Genomic DNA, 20,236 nt, shown 5'->3' with positions numbered 1-20,236 from the left:
CTGAGATCGTGCCACTGAACTCTAGCCTGGGTGACAGAGCAAGATTCTGTCTTAAAAAAAGAATATATATATATATACACACACATACATATATATGTGTGTATATATGTATGTATATGTATGTATATATGTATATACATATATACGTACGTATATATGTATATACATATATGTATGTATATATGTATATACATATATGTATGTATATATGTATATACATATATATGTATATGTATGTATATATATGTGTATACATATATGTATATGTATGTATATATGTATATACATATATGTATATGTATGTATATATGTATATACATATATATGTATATGTATGTATATATGTATATGTATGTATATATATGTGTATACATATATGTATATGTATGTATATATGTATATGTATGTATATACATATATGTATATACATATATGTATATGTATGTATGTATGTATATATGTATATACATATATGTATATGTATGTGTATATATGTATATACATATATATGTATATATGTGTGTGTGTATATATATATATATATATATATATATACAGTTGCTATTGGTCCATCAAAATAAAATTTAAAATTCCATTCAATTAAAAAAACTCATCACAAAAGGCAAAAAGGTAATGATCAAAAAAAAAAGGATGTGAAATAAGATGGCAATACATATGAAAGGCGATTTATTTCTATTAAAGATGCAGCAGAATTTTCTAAGTTAAGAAAAATTGGAGAGGGTGGGTACACAATGTGACAAGCTGAGAGATTTGACCAGAAGAAATTTATAAACTTTCACATATTCCGTCGAGATATAATCTATACATACATAAACAATGAACTATTATTATTCTGCAAAGTTGGTGAAAATCTCTTCTTCTTTATCTTAAACAATGTAATCAAAAGAATAAAAGCACTCAGACTCTCGGACATAAAAGCAAACAAGCTTCAAAATTTGCAATAACTAATAAACCAACAAACACTGTCTACTTAGCCTCAGCTGAAAGGAAATAATTGAGATTAAAAACTCTTGAGTGTCCCTAATTTGACCTATCACATGATTTTTTTAATGTGATTATGAAAAATAATCCAGGGATGCTGCTCAACATCCTACAATGCCCAAGACAGCCCACAGCACAAAAATTATGCAGCAAAAATGTTAACACTGGGGAGGTTGAAAGGCTATTCTGTCCAGAATATGTCCAACCTCAATGTGTGTGTGATTCAATTAGGGATCTCGTTCAAATGTAGATTCTGACATGGGGCCTCTAGGACGGGTCCAGATATTCCACATGTGTAGCGTTTTCCCTGTTGATGTTGATGCCCCTGACCAGTTGGGTGGTTCACTCTTTGAGGATCAAGGCTGTGGTCCAGCGTCAGAGTCAGATATTAGTACTTTGAGGTCTTCTCCAGCAAGAATCTTACTACACACCTCATGTCTGACTTCAGGTAGTCAAATGTTGAACTTGGCAGGTCAACTTTGGCATAAATCAAGATTGTATGTGCCTCTTGTGTGCTTTTCTCATGACAGGAAGTGAAATCTTTAGAAATTCTGTCTTCTTTATGGAGTTTCTGTGAGAAGTAAGTAATACTTTGAAGCTCATTGGAGATTACCTTGCACAAACCAGATGCTCAGTGGAAAGCAGGTGTTCTATGTCTCCTGGTTCATCAAATTACTGCTTCAACTCCTTTTTTTTTGACGGAGTTTTGCTCTTGTTTGCCAGGCTAGAGTGCAATGATGCAATCTTGGCTCACCACAACCTCCACCTCCCGGGTTCAAGCAATTCTCCTGCCTCAGCCTCCCTAGTAGCTGAGATTACAGGCATGTGCCACCATGCCTGGCTAATTTGGTGTTTTTAGTAGATACGGGGTTTCTCCATGTTGGTCAAGCTGCTCTCAAACTCCTGCCCTCAAATGATCTGCCCACCTCGGCCTCCCAAAGTGCTCCTTCAACTCTTGTAGGATACTCTTATAGGACCTCCTATAACTCTTCATAGAACACTTCTCCTTGTTGAAACTTATAGCTCATTATTCATTAACAACTATTGTCAACGTAAGTATGAAATGCCGGCATATCTGTTTCGCATGCCAGTAGATACATTTAATTTTCACTTATTGGTTAACTCCCCAGTTGTCTTTAGGAGAATTGTACTTCCATACCTTTGGCTCTGGGTTTTGGTAATACCTCAATTCGGAAGCATGTATATCCCTACAGTGGTTGACACTGAGCTTGGACATGTGACGTGCCTTGTCTGAAAGAATGTGAGCAGCCAGGAGAGATCCAGTGTCTGTGAAGATGTTGTGAGAGGCATTCTGAGATTCTGCCACTTTTTTTCATCTTCCTCTGTCAAATTGTCGTTCCTGTTCAAAATTCAAAAACCTACTAGATTTGGAGAGTTGTAGGAGTGACTATTTTGTCCTCTCCAAATTTCTTATGTTCTAATTCCAATGTAGAAACTTTCCCAACATAGATTCCTATGTGATAAAAAAGCGTGACAATTAAGTCACTTACCAATGGGATGGTTTGTTATGCGGCATTAGTTTACTGACACAATAAACAGTGCAAAGAGATCTAAAGACATTCAGAATATTCTGATGCCTCTTAGTTTTTAACATGAGTTCTGATATTTGATGGCAGCCTTCATGATTACCTGGATATTCATGTTTATGCTGGATAACTGTATTAAAATAAGACTATTGTTTACTTTTTTTTTTTTGAGGTAGCCAGAAGAGGCTGAAAGGACATATATTTTATTTAAATTTAACTTTTAAGTTCAGGGGTACATGTGCAGGTTTGCTATATAGGTAAACTTGTGTCATGGGGGTTTGTTGTACAGATTATTTCATCACCTAGGTATTAAGCTGTGGGCGGCAAGCCATCCAGGTGCCGAGGCAAGAGATCGAGGGCATGAGCTGTTCCAGTATAATAAAATATATAAAACAACAAGAGTTATACTAGATCTAGATCATAGACATGATTATATATGAATCATTAATCATTAGTTTGTAGCAATTACTCTTTGTTCCAATATTATAATAATCCTTTCTCTATAATCATAACCTAGAGAAAACCAGGCCATACAGAGATAGGAGCTGAGGGGACACAGTGAGGAGTGACCAGAAGACAAGAGTGCGAGCCTTCTGTTATGCCCGGACAGGGCCACCAGAGGGCTTCTTGGTCTAGCGTTAACGCCAGCGTCTGGGAAGTCTGGTCTAGCCGTAGCCTTAGTGTCAAGGAAAAACACCCGCTACTTAGTGAACCAGGAAAGGGACTCTCCCTTTCCCCTAGGGAGTTTAGAGAAGACTCTACTCCTCCACCTCTTGTGGAGGGCCTGATCCGGAGGCCTAACCATCTCCCTGTGATGCTGTGCTTCAGTGGTCACGGTCCTAGTCTGCCTTCATGTTCCATCCTGTACATCTGGCTCTGCCTTCTAGCTAACAGTAGCAAAATTAATGAAAGTACTAAAAGTCTCTGATATGCAGAAATAATGGCGTAAGCTGTCTCTCTCTCTCCGCCTTGGCTGCCAGGCAGGCAAGGGCCCCCTGTCCAGTGGACACGTGACCCACGTGACCTTACCTGTCATTGGAGATGACTCACACTCTTTACCCTGCCCCTTTTGCTTTGTATCCAATAAATGACAGCGCAGCCAGACATTCGGAGCCTCTACCGGTCTCCACCTCTTGGTGGTAGTGGTTCCCCGGGCCCAGCTGTCTTTTCTTTTATCTCTTTGTCTTGTGTCTTTATTTCTATAATCTCTCGTCTCCACACAGGGGGAGAAAAACCCACCGACCCTGTGGGGCTGGACCCTACATCTGGCGCTCCAACGTGGGGCTCTCCCTCACTATGTGAAGTTGCACCCTGAGTGCGGGATTCAGCGGAGGATTTCACCAAGAGATTACTGAGGACTGTGATCAATAAGCTTGGTGGTAAGCTAGAGCACTCAGAGTATTCCGGGGACACCATGGCACAAGCCAGTACTAAGTACTCAGACTCCGCTACAGTCACAGGCTCCCTTGAGGCCTGGCTCCTTTCCTCCCGATCGGACTCACTTAGAGTCACAGGCTCCCTTGAAGCCTGGTTCCTTTCCTCCCGATCGGACTCGGTTAGAGTCACAGGCTGCCTTGAAGCCTGGATCCTTTCCTACAAATCGGATTCAGTTAGAGTCACAGGCTCCCTTGAAGCCTGGTCCACTTCCTACAAATCGGACTCGGCTAGAGTCACAGGCTCCCTTGAAGCCTGGTTCCTTTCCTGCAAATCGGACTCAGAGTCACAGGCTCCCTTGAGGCCTGGCTCCTTTCCTTCCGATCGGACTCAGAGTCACAGGCTCCCTTGAGGCCTGGCTCCTTTCCTTCCGATCGGACTCAGAGTCACAGGCTCCCTTGAAGCCTGGTTCCTTTCCTCCCGATTGGACTCGGCTAGAGTCACAGGCTCCCTTGAAGCCTGGTTCCTTTCCTGCAAATCGGACTCAGTTAGAGTCACAGGTTCCCTTGAAGCCTGGTTCCTTTCCTCCCAATTGGACTCGGCTAGAGTCACAGTCTCCCTTGAAGCCTGGTTCCTTTCCTGCAAATCGGACTCAGTTAGAGTCACAGGTTCCCTTGAAGCCTGGTTCCTTTCCTCCCGATTGGACTCGGCTAGAGTCACAGGCTCCCCTGAAGCCTGGTTCCTTTCCTCCCGATTGGACTCGGCTAGAGTCACAGTCTCCCTTGAAGCCTGGTTCCTTTCCTGCAAATCGGACTCAGAGTCACAGGCTCCCCTGAAGCCTGGTTCCTTTCCTCCCGATTGGACTCGGTTAGAGTCACAGGCTCCCTTGAAGCCTGGTTCCTTTCCTCCCAATTGGACTCGGCTAGAGTCACAGTCTCCCTTGAAGCCTGGTTCCTTTCCTGCAAATCGGACTCAGTTAGAGTCACAGGTTCCCTTGAAGCCTGGCTCCTTTCCTCCCAATTGGACTCGGCTAGAATCACAGTCTCCCTTGAAGCCTGGTCCGCAGTTGCCGTGGCAGCCTGAATTTCAGGCCCATGAAAGACCTGCTCAGCAGGTAATCTCGTCCACCCTTGCCGCTCACAAGCAGCAAATTACATACATCCCTGAAAATGACACTCCTCTTATGAGGGCTATAGCTCAGGCAAGGGAATATGGGGATCCCAAAACCTGGCAATTTCCTGTAATTTTACAACCTCCAGTACCTGCCACCCCAGCAGCACAAAATCACCCACAGCCCATTGTTGATCTTGCTGAGCAGGCGGCTGATCTCATGGCACCTTCACGCTCTGTATTAATATCTTGTTTTTCTACAGTACAACAAGCAGTTGCAGTAGCTGGTTTGGTTATTGCCCCAGAAAAAATCCAGACTTCTTCTTCTTATCACTATTTAGGAATGCAGCTAAAAGACAAGGTTATTAAGCCCCCCCAAAAAAATCATTGTTCCCGTCACCTGATTACAAGTCCAACAGGCTTTTGCAACCTACATCACTTGGCAAGTACATTTGGCAGGTTTCCCGGGTATAATTGATAATCACTATCCTAATGTAAAATTGTTTCAGTTCCTTAAACTCACTTCTTGGATTTTACCTAACATTACTAGAAACACCCCATTAGCTGAAGCTGTCACCGTTTTTACTGATGCTTCCTGTAACGGCCGAACAGCATATATAGGGCCAAGAGAATGTGTTCTTAGCACAGGAGCTATTTCAGCACAAGGAGCTGAGCTGCTTGCTGTTATCGCTGTCCTTGAAGATTTCCCTGAACCAGTTAACATTGTCTCTGACTCAGCATATGTAGTACACGTTGCTCGCAACATTGAAACTGCCTTAATTGAATTTCTGCCTGATGATAACCTATTCTTTCTTTTTCAAAGGTTTCAGGCTGTGCTTAGAGCAAGGCCTTCTCCTTTCTGCATTACTCACATCCGGGCCCACACACCCCTCCCCAGACCCCTCTCGGCAGCAAATGCCAGAGCTGATACATTAGTTACTCCCGTTTTTACAGATGCAGAAAATTTTCATCTTTTAACTCATATCAATGCTGCGAGACTCCGAAAAAAGCTCCCCCTTACATGGAAACAAGCTAAAACCATTGTATGTCACTGTCCTACTTGTCAGGTGTTAATTTTACAGCCACTTTCTTCAGGAGTTAACCCTAGAGGACTTTCACAGAATGCTCTCTGCCAAACGGACGTGAGTCATTATCCTGCTTTTGGTAAGCTTTCTTTTATACGTGTAACCATTGATACCTTTTCTCATTTTATTTGGGCCACTTGTCAAACAGGAGAAAGTACAGCTCATGTTAAACGACATATGCTTTCCTGTTTCTCGGTTATGGGCTGTCCCAAGAAACTGAAAACTGATAACGGCCCCGGCTACACTAGTGCTGCTTTTAAAAAGTTTACTCAAACATGGGCAATTACTCACACAACTGGCATTCCCTATAATTCTCAAGGACAGGCCTTGGTTGAACGAGCCAATAAAACACTCAAAGATCAACTTATAAATATGTACAATATATACCACAGAAATAACCTATGCCATATTAAAGAGAAACTCATATAGAATCATGACATTTTAGAAGGGAAAGGACCCTGGAAGTCATCTCAGCTTCCTGGTTTGAAGAGCAAGCTACCAAGGCACAAAGAGAGGGAGGTAATAACTTGCCCATGGACTTAAAGCTAGCTACTGGCCGAGCCAAGACTAGAGAGCATGACCTCATGACTCCTCAAGTAGCACTGCTTACTCGGCTACAACAAAGAGAAACTGAATCTGTACAGGAAGTATTAAGATAAATCACAGTATTTTTCAAAGGGAGATGCTGCTACTCCTCATGCCCAATTAAATCTGGCTCTTTTTACACTAAATTTCTTAAATCTAACAAGAAATCAACCTTTTACAGCGGGAGAACAACATTTCACTGGAAATAAATTTGGTCCACAAAAAGGAATGTGGGTACGGTGTAAGGTTGCAAAAACGAACACATGGGAATTAGGCACGGTCATAACTTGGGTTAGGTGTTGTGCTTGTGTTTCCCCAGGAAAAGAACTACAGCCTGTGTGGGTCCCCTCCTGACAATTAAAATTCCGCCATAACTCCAAAGATGAAATGCTCCCAGAAACAAAAGGCAAAGACCCCTCAGAAACCAAAGAGCAACTTTCGCCGCCTGGCACATAAACTTCACGACCTCCACATTGAGACAAAATCTCGCCGTGTGAACTACAACACTGCTCGTTCAACTCCACCAACATGGGGTCATATAAAGGTTTTATCTCATGAAACAGAAAATTTTTTAAAAGAAAAAGGAATCCCAAAAACGACCGGTCATATAATTCTGGCTGCCTTTATGGTAGTCAGTGCAGCGGTAAGTATACCACCAGTTGGGGCAATTTCAAAATTATACTTACTGGGCATATGTTCCTTTTCCCCCTCTAATTCGGTCTGTCTCCTGGGTGGACTCCCCAGCAGAAGTTTACACTCATAATAGTGCATTCATGCCGGTCCCTAATGATGATAGGTTTCCAGCTCAACTGGAAGAAAAAGGTATGCACTTTAACCTGTCAATTGGCTGTAAATATCCACCACTATGCATTGGGATGTCACCTGGCTATTTAACTTATTCTTGCCAGAATTGGATGTGGACCGTACTGTCCTTTACAAATGATTCTTATCAAGTACATAACGTGTTCAGTACCAATTCTTTTCAACTTCTCACGTCAAACTTACTCCACATGAGGAATGGAGAGTTCCTCTCACTACCAAAAGTAATAAAACAAAAGGACTGCCAGACTGCCCAAAGAAACCTACAAAGGGACCTTTTACAGTGACTTCAATGTCATGGAATAATTGTAATGCTCCCAAGGCTGTTGTGCTCCAAAGTCTAGCCACAGATATTGTTATTGATTGGGCTCCAAAAGGGCATTATTGGCAAGATTGTTCCGGCAAAAATACCTCATGCTCGGAGTTTAATTATTTGTTAGATTACGTAGAGGATGGATGGCAGTCATACAAGCTGAGACAATGGGTGTCTCCTTACCCATTTAAATGGATGGACGCAGGCATTGCTCCTCCTAGGGCAAAATTGATTCATCCCTTTGTTACCCCAGAACATCCTCAACTATGAAAATTAGCTGCAGCTATGACAGGAATAAGGATATGGAACATTACCTATCAACTCCTTCACACTAATACCAAAACACCCACATTCAACATCACCTTCATATCTGAACAGGTGACAACCATCAGGAGCTGTGTCAAACCCCCCTACATGCTGTTGGTTGGAAATATAATTAGCATTCCCAATACACAAACTACAGAATGTGATAACTGTAAGCTGTTCACGTGTATCGATGCTACTTTTAATCCCACTACAAGTATTCTCTTGGTAAGGGCTAGGGAGGGGGTATGGATACCAGTTTCTTTACGTCATCCATGGGAGTCTTCCCCCTCTATACACATAGTCAATGAAGTCCTTAAGGGTATCCTCAAAAGAACAAAGAGATTTATTTTTACTCTTACTGCAGTCCTTGTAGGACTAATTGCAGTTACTGCAGCAGCAGCAACTGCTGGAGTTGCCATCCACAATTCTCTTCAAACCGCTCAATATGTTGAAGCATGGCAGAAAAACTCCTCCAGACTTTGGAATTCTAAGGCTCAAATTGATCAAAAATTAGCTAATCAAATTAATGATCTCTGCCAAAGTGTAATCTGGCTGGGAGATAGAGTTATGAACTTGGAACACTGTATGCAATTACAGTGTGATTGGAATACTTCTGATTATTACATAACACCTTATGCTTATAATAAAGATCAACATAGCTGGGAAAAGGTCTCAAGACATTTAAAAGCCTGGGATGATAACTTAATCTTGGATATTTCACAACTTAAAGAGCAAATTTTTGAGGCTTCACAAGCTCATTTATCCACTGTTCCTGGCTCAGACATTTCTGAAGGCATAACTAAACAATTATCTGATCTTAATCCCTTCAAATAGATCAAACCCCTCGGAGGATCATTGTTGTTACTGGCATTATTAACATTGGTATGCTTATGTTGTCTCCTTTTAGTCTGCAGATGCCTCCAAGGAGTCCGAAAATAAGTCTGAAGTCAACAACAAGCAATGATGGCGATGGCGATCCTAGTTAATAAAAAGGGGGGAGATGTGGGCGGCAAGCCATCCAGGTGCCGAGGCAAGAGATCGAGGGCATGAGCTGTTCCAGTATAATAAAATATATAAAACGACAAGAGTTATACTAGATCTAGATCATAGACATGATTATATATGAATCATTAATCATTAGTTTGTAGCAATTACTCTTTGTTCCAATATTATAATAATCCTTGCTCTATAATCATAACCTAGAAAAAACCAGGCCATACAGAGATAGGAGCTGAGGGGACACAGTGAGGAGTGACCAGAAGACAAGAGTGCGAGCCTTCTGTTATGCCCGGACAGGGCCACCAGAGGGCTCCTTGGTCTAGCGTTAACGCCAGCGTCTGGGAAGTCTGGTCTAGCGGTAGCCTTAGTGTCAAGGAAAAACACCCGCTACTTAGTGGACCGGGAAAGGGAGTCTCCTTTTCACCTGGGGAGTTTAGAGAAGACTCTGCTCCTCCACCTCTTGTGGAGGGCCTGATCCGGAGGCCTAACCATCTCCCTGTGATGCTGTGCTTCAGTGGTCACGCTCCTAGTCTGCCTTCATGTTCCATCTTGTACACCTGGCTCTGCCTTTTAGATAACAGTAGCAAAATTAGTGAAAGTACTAAAAGTCTCTGATATGCAGAAATAATGGCATAAGCTGTCTCTCTCCCTCTCTCTCTGCCTTGGCTGCCAGGCAGGGAAGGGCCCCCTGTCCAGTGGACACGTGACCCACGTGACCTTACCTATCATTGGAGATGACTCACACTCTTTACCCTGCCCCTTTTGCTTTGTATCCAATAAATAACAGCGCAGCCAGACATTCGGGGCCACTACCGATCTCTGCGTCTTGGTGGTAGTGGTCCCCCAGGCCCAGCTGTCTTTTCTGTTATCTCTTTGTCTTGTGTCTTTATTTCTACAATCTCTCGTCTCTGCACATGGGGAGAAAAACCCACCTACCTTGTGGGGCTGGACCCTACATTAAGCCTATTATCCATTAGTTGCTTATCCTGAGCCTCTCCCACCTCTTAGCCTCCACCCTCCGATAGGCCCCCGTGTGTGTTGTTCCCTTCTAAGTGTACATGTGTTCTCATCATTTAGCTCCCATATATGAGTGAGAACCTGTGATATTTGGTATTCTGCTTCTGTGTTAGTTTGCTAAGGATAATGGCCTCCAGGTCCATCCATGTTGCTCCAAAGGACATGATCTCATTCTTTCTTACGGATGCATAGTATTCCATGGTGTATATGTATTTTAAAAAATCCAATCTATCATTCACTGGCATTTAGGTTGATTCCATGTCTTTTCAAATGTGAATATTGCTGCAATGAACATACCCATGCTTGTGTCTTTATAATAGAAGGATTTATATTCCTTTGGATATATACCTAGTAATGGGATTATTGGGCCAAATGGTATTTCTCTCTTTAGGTCTTTGAGGAATCACCACAGTGTCTTCCACAATGACTGAACTAATTTACACTCCCGCCAACAGTGTAAAAGCGCTCATTTTTCTCCACAACCTTGCCAGCATCTGCTATTTTTTGACTTTTTAGTTATGGCCATTTTGACTGGTGTGAGATGATAATCTCATTGTGGGTTTGATTTACATTTCTCTAATCAGTGATGTTAATGTTTTTTTTCATATGATTGTTGGCTGCATGTGTTTTCTTTTGAAAAATTCTGTTCAAAAGGACATATATGGTGTTGGATAAACAAGTCGTGACCTTGATTCACACAAGTCTCTATTTCCAGGAGCAATACTGCACAGAAATTCAAGCTCTTGTGTGAGTCTTCCTTTGATCATGAGGGTTGTAGAGAGTTTATAGTATAAAAGAGATAAAGCAATGGCTGATAAATTAAACATATTGTTCACTTATCTGCACTTTAATGTATATGATGCATTTTTTTTTAATTGGAATCTTGCTCTATTGCCCAGGCTGGAGTGCAGTGGGGGACCTCAGCTCACTGCAACCAGCGCATCCCAGGTTTAAGCAGTTCTACTGCCTCAGCCTCCCAAGCAGCTGGTGCTACAGGCGCGTGCCACCACACCCAGCTAATTTTTGTATTTTTAGTAGAGACGGGGTTTCACCATATTGGCCAGGCTGGTCTCCAACTCCTGACCTCGCGATCCAACAACCTTGGCCTCCCAAAGTGCTGGGATTACAGGTGTGAGCCACTGCGCCCAGACTATGATGTAATTTTTTAAAGGGAAAGATATTTCTTAGTACAATGGAAAGAGTCATATTTGCAGGTAGCACAGGAAAATTTTAGGTAGAATGAAGATGTTACAGTAAAATTATATAGACCATGACATCAAATCATTCACTCAAATGAACAAACTTCATTACACATGGACACCAAGATTCCACACTCCAAATGTTCCAGAGTAAGTCCATGCATGACCAAAAATTTTACTGTCATAGTTAAGACAGCCTCTGAGTCTAAGTCCAGATGAAGTCAGTTGACATATGCTAATTTGTCTGTTTAGACTACACTTGGAACATGGATTTCATAAGCAGTTTTTGTCTTCTTGGTTTTTGTTTTTTGTTTTTTTTTTCGGAGTCTTGCCCTGTTGCCAGGCTGGAGTGCAATGGCACAATCTTGACTCACTGCAACCTCTGCCTCCCGGGTTCAAGCAATTCTCCTGCCTCAGCCTCCTGAGTAGCTGGGACTACAGGCATGCACCACCATTCCCAGCTAATTTTTGTATTTTTAGTAGAGACGGAGTTTCACCATGTTGCCCAGTATGGTCTTGATCTCCTGACCTCGTGATCTGCCCACCTCGGCCTCCCAAAGTGCTGGGATTACAGAGTCTTCTTTGTTTTTAATCAGAAATATATTAGGCATTTGGATGTGGAGATGACTAGAGAACAGGATCTTAATGGAGAGGATAAAATGCCACCACTGGCTAAAAACACACTAGTATATTAAAGTGTCTTTGTGTTTTTTTGTGTTTTTTGTTTGTTTGTTTGTTTGTTTGTTTTTGTTTTTTTGAGACAGAATCTTGCTCTGTCACCAGGCTGGAGTGCAGTGGTGCAATCTTGGCTCACTGCATCCTCCGCTTCCTGGGTTCAAGCCATTCTCCTGCCTCAGCCCCCCGAGTAGCTGGGATTACAGGTGCCTACTACTACGCCAAGCTAATTTTTGTATTTTTAGTAGAGACGGGTTTCACCATGTTGGCCAGGATGGTCTCGATCTTCTGACCTCATGATCTGCTTGCCTCAGCCTCCCAAAGTGCTGGGATTACAGGCATGAGCCACCGCGCCTGGCCCCCTGGTATATTAGTTTTACATTGTGAGGAGGAGCAGTTAAGGCAGTGATAGAAAAAGAAATGACAGACACAAACGTAGAAAACTGGGGTCTCAGCTATTCATCCACAATAAAATTATATTAATAATTTGTATAGTTGTCATTCTTGGTTCCTTGTGTGAACGCAACTCACCACTGCATGAGACCAACAGGAATCTCTACCTTGTTTCTGACCCTAGTCTGGGAATAACTTTGGGAAAGTAGGAAAATCACAAAGGAGAAAACGGTTGAATATTTGAGAGCTGAAAGCTTCTTAAAGAAAATGCGTATATTTTACAAACCAGGTAAGATCACAGAATTTGAACATCCAAGAAATTAATAGAAGGAGCCATTTCTGCTCCCACTATCTGACTAATAAATCAGTTTCTGGGTCTGGGGCTTAGAGCTCTAGCATCACAGGCCCTTCTTGAAAACAACTCTTTTATTGTTTCCCTCTGAAGAATTGTGTCAGAGCCCCCTTTATGTCTTTATTCCTCAGACTGTAGATGAAGGTGTTCAGCATTTGGGTGACCACAGTGTACATCACTGAGGCTTCAGCACTTGAGTGTGAGTTGTGGGTGGCAGCAGAACTAAAGTACACACCTAGGCTCATACCGTAAAATAAAGAGACAACTGAGAGGTGAGATGCACAGGTGGAAAATGCCTTGTACTTCCCCCGAACTGATGAGATTGCACGTATGGAGGAAACGATCTTGGAGTAAGAGTAAAGGATCCCTGCGAGGGGACTACCACCGAGCAGCCCTGCTGCAAAATACATCCCCATGTCATTAAGAAAGGTGTCGGAACAGGCAAGGTGGATGGCCTGATTAAATTCACAGATAAAGTGAGGGATTTCCAAGTCTGTGCAGAAGGACAACCACAACACCATTAAGCTTTGTGACAAGGAATTCAGGGCAGCAATCATCCAGGATGCCAGAACCAGGAGTCCACAGAGCCGAGGGTTCATGATGACCGTGTAGTGCAGAGGATGACAGATGGCCACAAACCAGTCATAGGCCATCGCAGCCAGGAGTAAGTTGTCTAACCCTCCAAAAAGTACAAAAAAGCACATCTAGGTGATGCAGCCTGCATAGGTGATGACTCTGCTCTGTGTCTGGATGTTAATGAGCATCTTTGGGACTGTAGTGGAGATGAAACAGATGTCTGCAAAGGACAGGTTGGAGAGGAAGAAGTACATGGGGGTGTGGAGGTGGGAGTCTGAGATTGTGGCCAGGATGATGAGCAGGTTCTCCAGCACGGTGACCAGGTACATGGACAGAAACAGCTCAAAGAGGAAGGGCTGCAATTCTGGTTCCTCTGATAGTCCCAGAAGAAGGAATTCTGAAATCCCTGTGTCATTCTCTAGTTCCATCTTTTTTTTTTTTTTAAACATAGAGACAGTCTTTCACTCTGTTGCCAATGCTGGTCTGAAACTCCTGGGCTCATGCGATCCTCCCACCTCAGCCTCCCAAAGTGCTGGCATTACAGGCATAAGCCATTGCACCCAGCCTTGGTTGCAACTTTTCAATGTGACTACCAAAAAGAGAGAGAATATGACAATGTAATTATGCATTACAAACGTACCAGAAATTCTCTCATTTATATTCCAGAGTCAAGAACTTATTTTTCCTTTAAAAATTATTTATTTCTATGGTGATAGATAAGATGGTATGCATGTATCATGTATAACATCATATGTTGAAGTATATTTACATTGTGGATTGGCTAAACTAATATTAATTAGCCAATTAACATTAGTAATACCTCATATAGTCATCATTCTTGTGGCAAGAGCACTTAACATCCATTTTCTTGGCATTTTCCAATAATTCAATATATCATCATTAACTATATTCACGATGCTGTAAAATACATATTTTGAAGTTATTCCTTCTATCTAATTATAATCTTGTATCCCTTGACTGACATCACCTCAAGCCTCCATACCAATTTTCCCAGCCTCTAGTAATCTCCATTCTACAAGAAGTTGTTTTCTATGTTTAGTGTGGAAATCTGGTCCCTGTTAGAAGATCTCCTTGCCATCTCTGATTAGGAATTCCTATGCCATGCTCTCTCTCAGCCTTTCCCTGAGGGCTTGTATTCTACAGTATCATTAATGAGAAAAATCATTCATGCATTTGTGGACTGCAAAGCGAGTGTTATGATGTTCCGGGTACTGTGTAGACAACAAGTCAATGGTGCTATAAAACAAAGTCCCTACAATTGAATAACGGAACAAATACATATACACTATGTATATGTCAGATGGTGATGAGTCCTATGAATAAAAAGGAAAAAATGTGTTACTTTTAGTAGGTGTACAGACAAGATCAGCAGACATGGTAAAAATTGAACAGAGAGCAGAATGAAGATGGGGCGAGAGTCACCATGTTCTTTGCCAGAGTCTGTGCCAGGTGAAGGAAGGACCAATGAAAGACTTGACAGAATGTGCTTCTTTCAGATGTTCAAGGTGGACAAGGAAGCCAGTGCGGCAGGGGAATGTACAGGAAGAGAGTGATGAGAGACGGTTTCAGAGGATGTTGTGTGATGAGGTGGCCTTGAAGCTGCTGAAAGTTAGACACAAGGAGTCCCTCTGACCAGATGCTGTTGCATTTGCATTTTATTAATTTGCCTGCAAAGGCGTCTCAGTATGTGTAATGCATCCCCTCTTTTTTTCCCACTGTGTCTTTGACTTCTGGCTTTTCTATTATGTGTTACCTTTCAGAATATAGAGCCCAAATACCCTTTCTCTGAAACCTGCTCTTATGCTAAAGGTGCGCGTGCACACACACACACACACACACACACATGCATACTGCCTACATGCACGCAGCACACTGTAGCTTCCTGGAGACATGTTACTCTCATGCTGTTCTCACCCTAGTTACACTTTTTTTTTTTTTTTTTTGAGACGGAGTTTCACTCTTGATGCCCAGGCTAGAGTGCAATGGCATGACCTCAGCTCACCGCAACCTCCACTTCCCGTGTTCAAGTGATTCTCCTACATCAGCCTCCCGAATAGCTGGGATTACAGGCATGGACCACCATGTCCAGCTAATTTTTTGTATCTTTAGTAGAGATGGGGTTTCTCCATGTTGGTCGGGCTGGTCTCGAACTCCCGACCTCAGGTGATCCTCCTGCCTCAGCTTCCCATACTCTATTAGAAAGAAATGAATACCAGGCAAGTTGTCAATTTCAAATTATCTTTCCCCACTAGAATTCAGAAATGGTCTGATAGCAGGTGAGACAGCCTTCTTCTCATTTCTCTTCTTTAATTATTCATGTGGCATCTCTTCTTTAATTATTCAGGGTCTTTGGGCTTTGAACTCTTTTTAACAATTCCAAGGAATTGCACTAGTTCTGGTTCTGGTCTTCCTCTAATATGCAATGTCCTTCCTAGACCATATTATCAAATCCTGCACATACCATGATAACTGTCTCTTTTTTCACGGAATGAAATTCTCCATATGATTTCATCCCTGAGGACATTGTATCATAGACACATTTGTTACATTTTACTCTGTCTTCTCTGTTATAATGTATGAGTCAATTGAGCAAGAACTTACCTGCTTTAAGTTTGTATTTTCACAAAGGTGTATGATGATGTAGAAAAAAATTAAAGCAATGACACGTGATAAAATAAAAAGAATGTCAGGGGAATAAAACCAGGGTAAATGTAGTGATTTCCAAGCAACTATATTTTTAAAACGTTGTGGTACATAAAAAGTTAACCAAACCAAGGTAAGCAATAACAATAATTTAATGATATGAAATGAATTACTTTATTAGGAAAGACCTAGACATAAAATTATATAATACACAATGTTTCTAAAATGTTCTGGCACATAGAAGATACTCCCAATTTATTGAATAAGTCAGGAAATAAGTCCTAATATACGTGGATATTAAAATATGAAAAGATTGTATTCCAGTTTAGTTGTAAAATGCCGAATTGTTGAATAAAAGCAGAAATAAATAGCTATCTACCTGTGAGAAAATGAAATGTGTCTCCTGAGTCACATTTTACAAAGAATTAGCAGATTTAAGGACCTTTGTGTAAAAGTCAGCAATATATGTTAGAGGAATACTTAGATAACTACATATAAGATCTTAGTGTAGACAAACTATTTTAACTAAGGCAAGAAACAAAACTAAGAAAATAGACATATTTTTAGGTAAATAAAAGTTAAAAGTTTTTATGACCAAAAACATTTCCTTCAATATTTCCTTAAAAGTCAATGAGGAGGGCAATATAATTGGATCACAGCTGTAATCCCAGCGCTTTGGGAGGCTGAGTGGGGAGGTCCCCTGAAGCTGGGATTTTGAGAACAGCCGGGGCAACATAGTGAGAACCAGGATCTAAAAAGTAAACCAAAAAAAGTTAATGAACCCACAGAAATACAAACTACCATCAGAGAATACTATAAACACCTCTATGCAAATAAGCTAGAAAATCTAGAAGAAATGGATAAATTCATGGACACATACACCCTCCCAAGACTAAACCAGAAAGAAGTCGAATCCCTGAATAGACCAATAACAAGTTCTGAAATTGAGGCAGTAATCAATAGCCTACCAACCAAAAAGAGGCCCAGGACCAGCCGTATTCTCAGTTGAATTCTACCAGAGGTGCAGAGAGGAGCTGGTACCATTCCTTCTGAAACTATTCAAAAAAATTGAAAAAGATAGGTTCCTCCCTAACTCATTTTATGAGGCCAGCATCATCCTGATACCAAAACCCGGCAGAGACACAACAAAAAAAGAAAATTTCAGGCCAATATCCCTGATGAACACCAATGTGAAAATTCTCAATAAAATACTGGCAAAATGAATCCAGCAGTACATCAAAAAGCTTATCCACCATGACCAAGTCTGCTTCATCCCTGGGATGCAAGGCTGGTTCAACATATGCAAATCAATAAATGTAATCCATCACATAAACAGAACCAATGACAAAAACCACATGATTATCTCAATAGATGCAGAAAAGGCCTCTGATAAAATCCAACACCACTTCATGCTAAAAACTCCCAGTAAACTAGGTATTGATGGAATGTATTTCAAAATAATAAGCTATTTATGACAAACCCACAGCCAGTATCATACTGAATGGGCAAAAACTGGAAGCATTCTCTTTGAAAACTGGCACAAGAAAAGGATGCCCTCTCTCACCACTCGTATTCATCATGGTATTGGAAGTTCTGGCCAGGGCAATCAGGCAAGAGAAAGAAGTAAAGTGTATTCAAATACAAAGAGAGGAAGTCAAATTGTCTCTTTTTGAAGATGACATGATTTTATATTTAGAAAACACCATCGTCTCAGCCCAAAAACCCTTAAGCCGATAAGCAACTTCAGTAAAATCTCAGGATACAAAATCAATGTGCAAAAATCACAAGCATTCCTATACAACAATAACAGACAAACAGAGAGCCAAATCATGAGTGAACTCACATTCGCAATTGCTGCCAAGAGAATAAAATACCTAGGAATATAACTTACAAGGGATGTGAAGGACCTCTTCAAAGAGAACTACAAACCAACGCTCAATGAAATAAAAGAGGACACAAACAAATGGAAAAACATTCCATGCTCATGGATAGGAAGAATCAATATTATGAAAATGGCTATATAGCCTAAAGTAATTTATAGATTCAATGCTATCCCCATCAAGCTACCATTGACTTTCTTCACAGAATTAGAAAAAACTACTTTAAATTTCATATGGAACCAAAAAAGAGACCATAAAGCCAAGACAATCCTAAAAATAAGGAACAAAGCTGGAGGCAATGATTGGCTCTCAGGTGACCTCAGGTTCATATTCACGCCTCTTGTTCTTCCTGACGTTTCCTACAGTACCCACTGGGCTCTGGGACTTACCCTACTGAGTTTTCTGAAAGGAAGGTCTCCATGGAGAAGTTCTAGCAGGTTGATGATGGAGATGGAAGCTCTGTCTCAAGACAAGGCATCAGGAAAAGTTGAAGCATCATCTGTATTTGAGCCAGACTAAGGAATCCAAATGAAACCATCATGTCCTTTCTAGCCCAAGGTTGCATATGCTGAGGGACAGCAGCAGAGGAGATATTTATGGCTTCGTATATCTGCTCATTAGGTACCTTTCCTCCTGTTATTCCAACCCTAAACACATCAGTTTCCTGGGGGATGTTGCTCTGCACTAAAACAAATGTTCTTGTTGTTTTCTGTATCCTCTATTCACAAGACACTATATTAAAAGTGAGGTGTATCCAGGCTTTATTACTCCTTCCCCATGGACTTCCTTGACTTCCAGAGTCCCATCCTCCTAGCACCTTCTCCCAACCTTCAGCGAAAATTTCCTCCAAAGTCTAAACTGAGGAACCTGTCTTGACTGGTTCCCTGGAGTTTCCAAAGCACTGGCTTGTGATGGAAACACAGCTCTTGCAATACCCAGAAAATAGCAACTTACCTTTGCAAGAAGGAGATGAACTGTGTTCTGTTCATGTAAAACTGTGGGTACTACATTTCTTGGCTTCATGTTGCTTTTGCCAAAACATTAGAATTTCATACTTTTTAAAATTTATTTTATTTATTTTTTATTTTTTTGAGATGGAGTCTTGTTCTATCACCTGAGCTGGAGTGCAGTGGCACGATCTTGGCTCACTGCAACCTCCACCTCCTGGGTTCGAGATTCTCTTGCCTCAGCCTCTTGAGTAGCTGGGATTACAGGTGCCCGCCACCACGCCCCACTATTTTTTTTTTTTTTTTTTTGTATTTTCAGTAGAGACGAGGTTTCATCATGTTGGCCAGGCTGGTCTCAAACTCCTGACCTCAAGTGATCCACCCACCTCAGCCTCCCGAAGTGGGGGGATTACAGGTGTGAGCCACGCCTAGAATCATAAGCAAGCCAGCAATCTAGGTGCGCGCCCGGCCTAGAATTTCATACTTTTTAACACATGTGAAGGTCTGTCATTTAATCCTTCCTTTATCAAACATTTGGCCATTGCAAGAGATTTATTTAGATCTGTTTTTAACATTGCCCTGAGATTAGTACCATATAAAGGTTATCGTATTTAATGTTTCCAAATTTATTTATTTATGTCATTATTAAGATTGACAGATAAAATTGTATGTATTTATTGTGTACAAAATTTTGAAGTATATATACTTTATGGAATGGTGAAATCTACCTAATTAATATATGTATTATTTCACATAGTTATTATTGTGAGGTAAGAACACTTAACATCCACGTTTTCAGCATTTTTCAAGAATACAATCTATCATTAAATACAGGTACAAAGGGGCACAATAGATCTTGTGAACTTGCTTCTCCTAGGGAGAATTTTATATGCTCTGACAAACATCTCCCCATGCCTCCTCCCTCAATGGGGGTCCCTGGTAGCCACCATTCTACTCTATAATTCTATGAGATAAACTTGTTTACATTCCATTTAAGTGAGATTCTGTGATATCTTTCTTTCTGTGTGTAGCATATTTCACTTAACATAATATCCTCCAGGTTCCTCCACTCCTAGACATGTACAATAAAATAGACAACTGAGAGGTAACACGCGCAGGTGGGAAATGCCTTATACTTCTTCTGAGTGGATGAAATTGCATATATGGAAGAAACTATCTTTAAGTAAGGGAAAAAGATACAAGTGAGGGTACTGCCAGCCAGCAGCACAGTTCCAAAATACAGTTTTATGTCATTAATAAAAATGTCAGAGGCCGGGCCTGATGCCTTATGCCTGTAATCCCAGCACTTTGAGAGGCCGAGGTGGGTGGATCACCTGAGGTCAGGAGTTTGAGACCAGCCTGGCCAATATGGACAAACAACTTGTTTACTAAA

At 41.3% G+C, this 20,236-nt stretch overlaps 1 pseudogene; it reads right to left on the bottom strand.

Moving 5' to 3' along the window:
* Positions 1-12,850: 12,850 nt before the first annotated feature.
* On the bottom strand, positions 12,851-13,780 carry LOC100446800 (olfactory receptor 7A17-like; annotated as a pseudogene).
* Between the last annotated feature and the right edge of the window lie 6,456 nt (positions 13,781-20,236).

Source organism: Pongo abelii, chromosome 20, assembly GCF_028885655.2.
Source record: "Pongo abelii isolate AG06213 chromosome 20, NHGRI_mPonAbe1-v2.0_pri, whole genome shotgun sequence".
In the NCBI taxonomy this organism is placed as follows: Eukaryota; Metazoa; Chordata; class Mammalia; order Primates; family Hominidae; genus Pongo; species Pongo abelii.
This window is presented reverse-complemented; position numbering and strand designations above follow the sequence as displayed.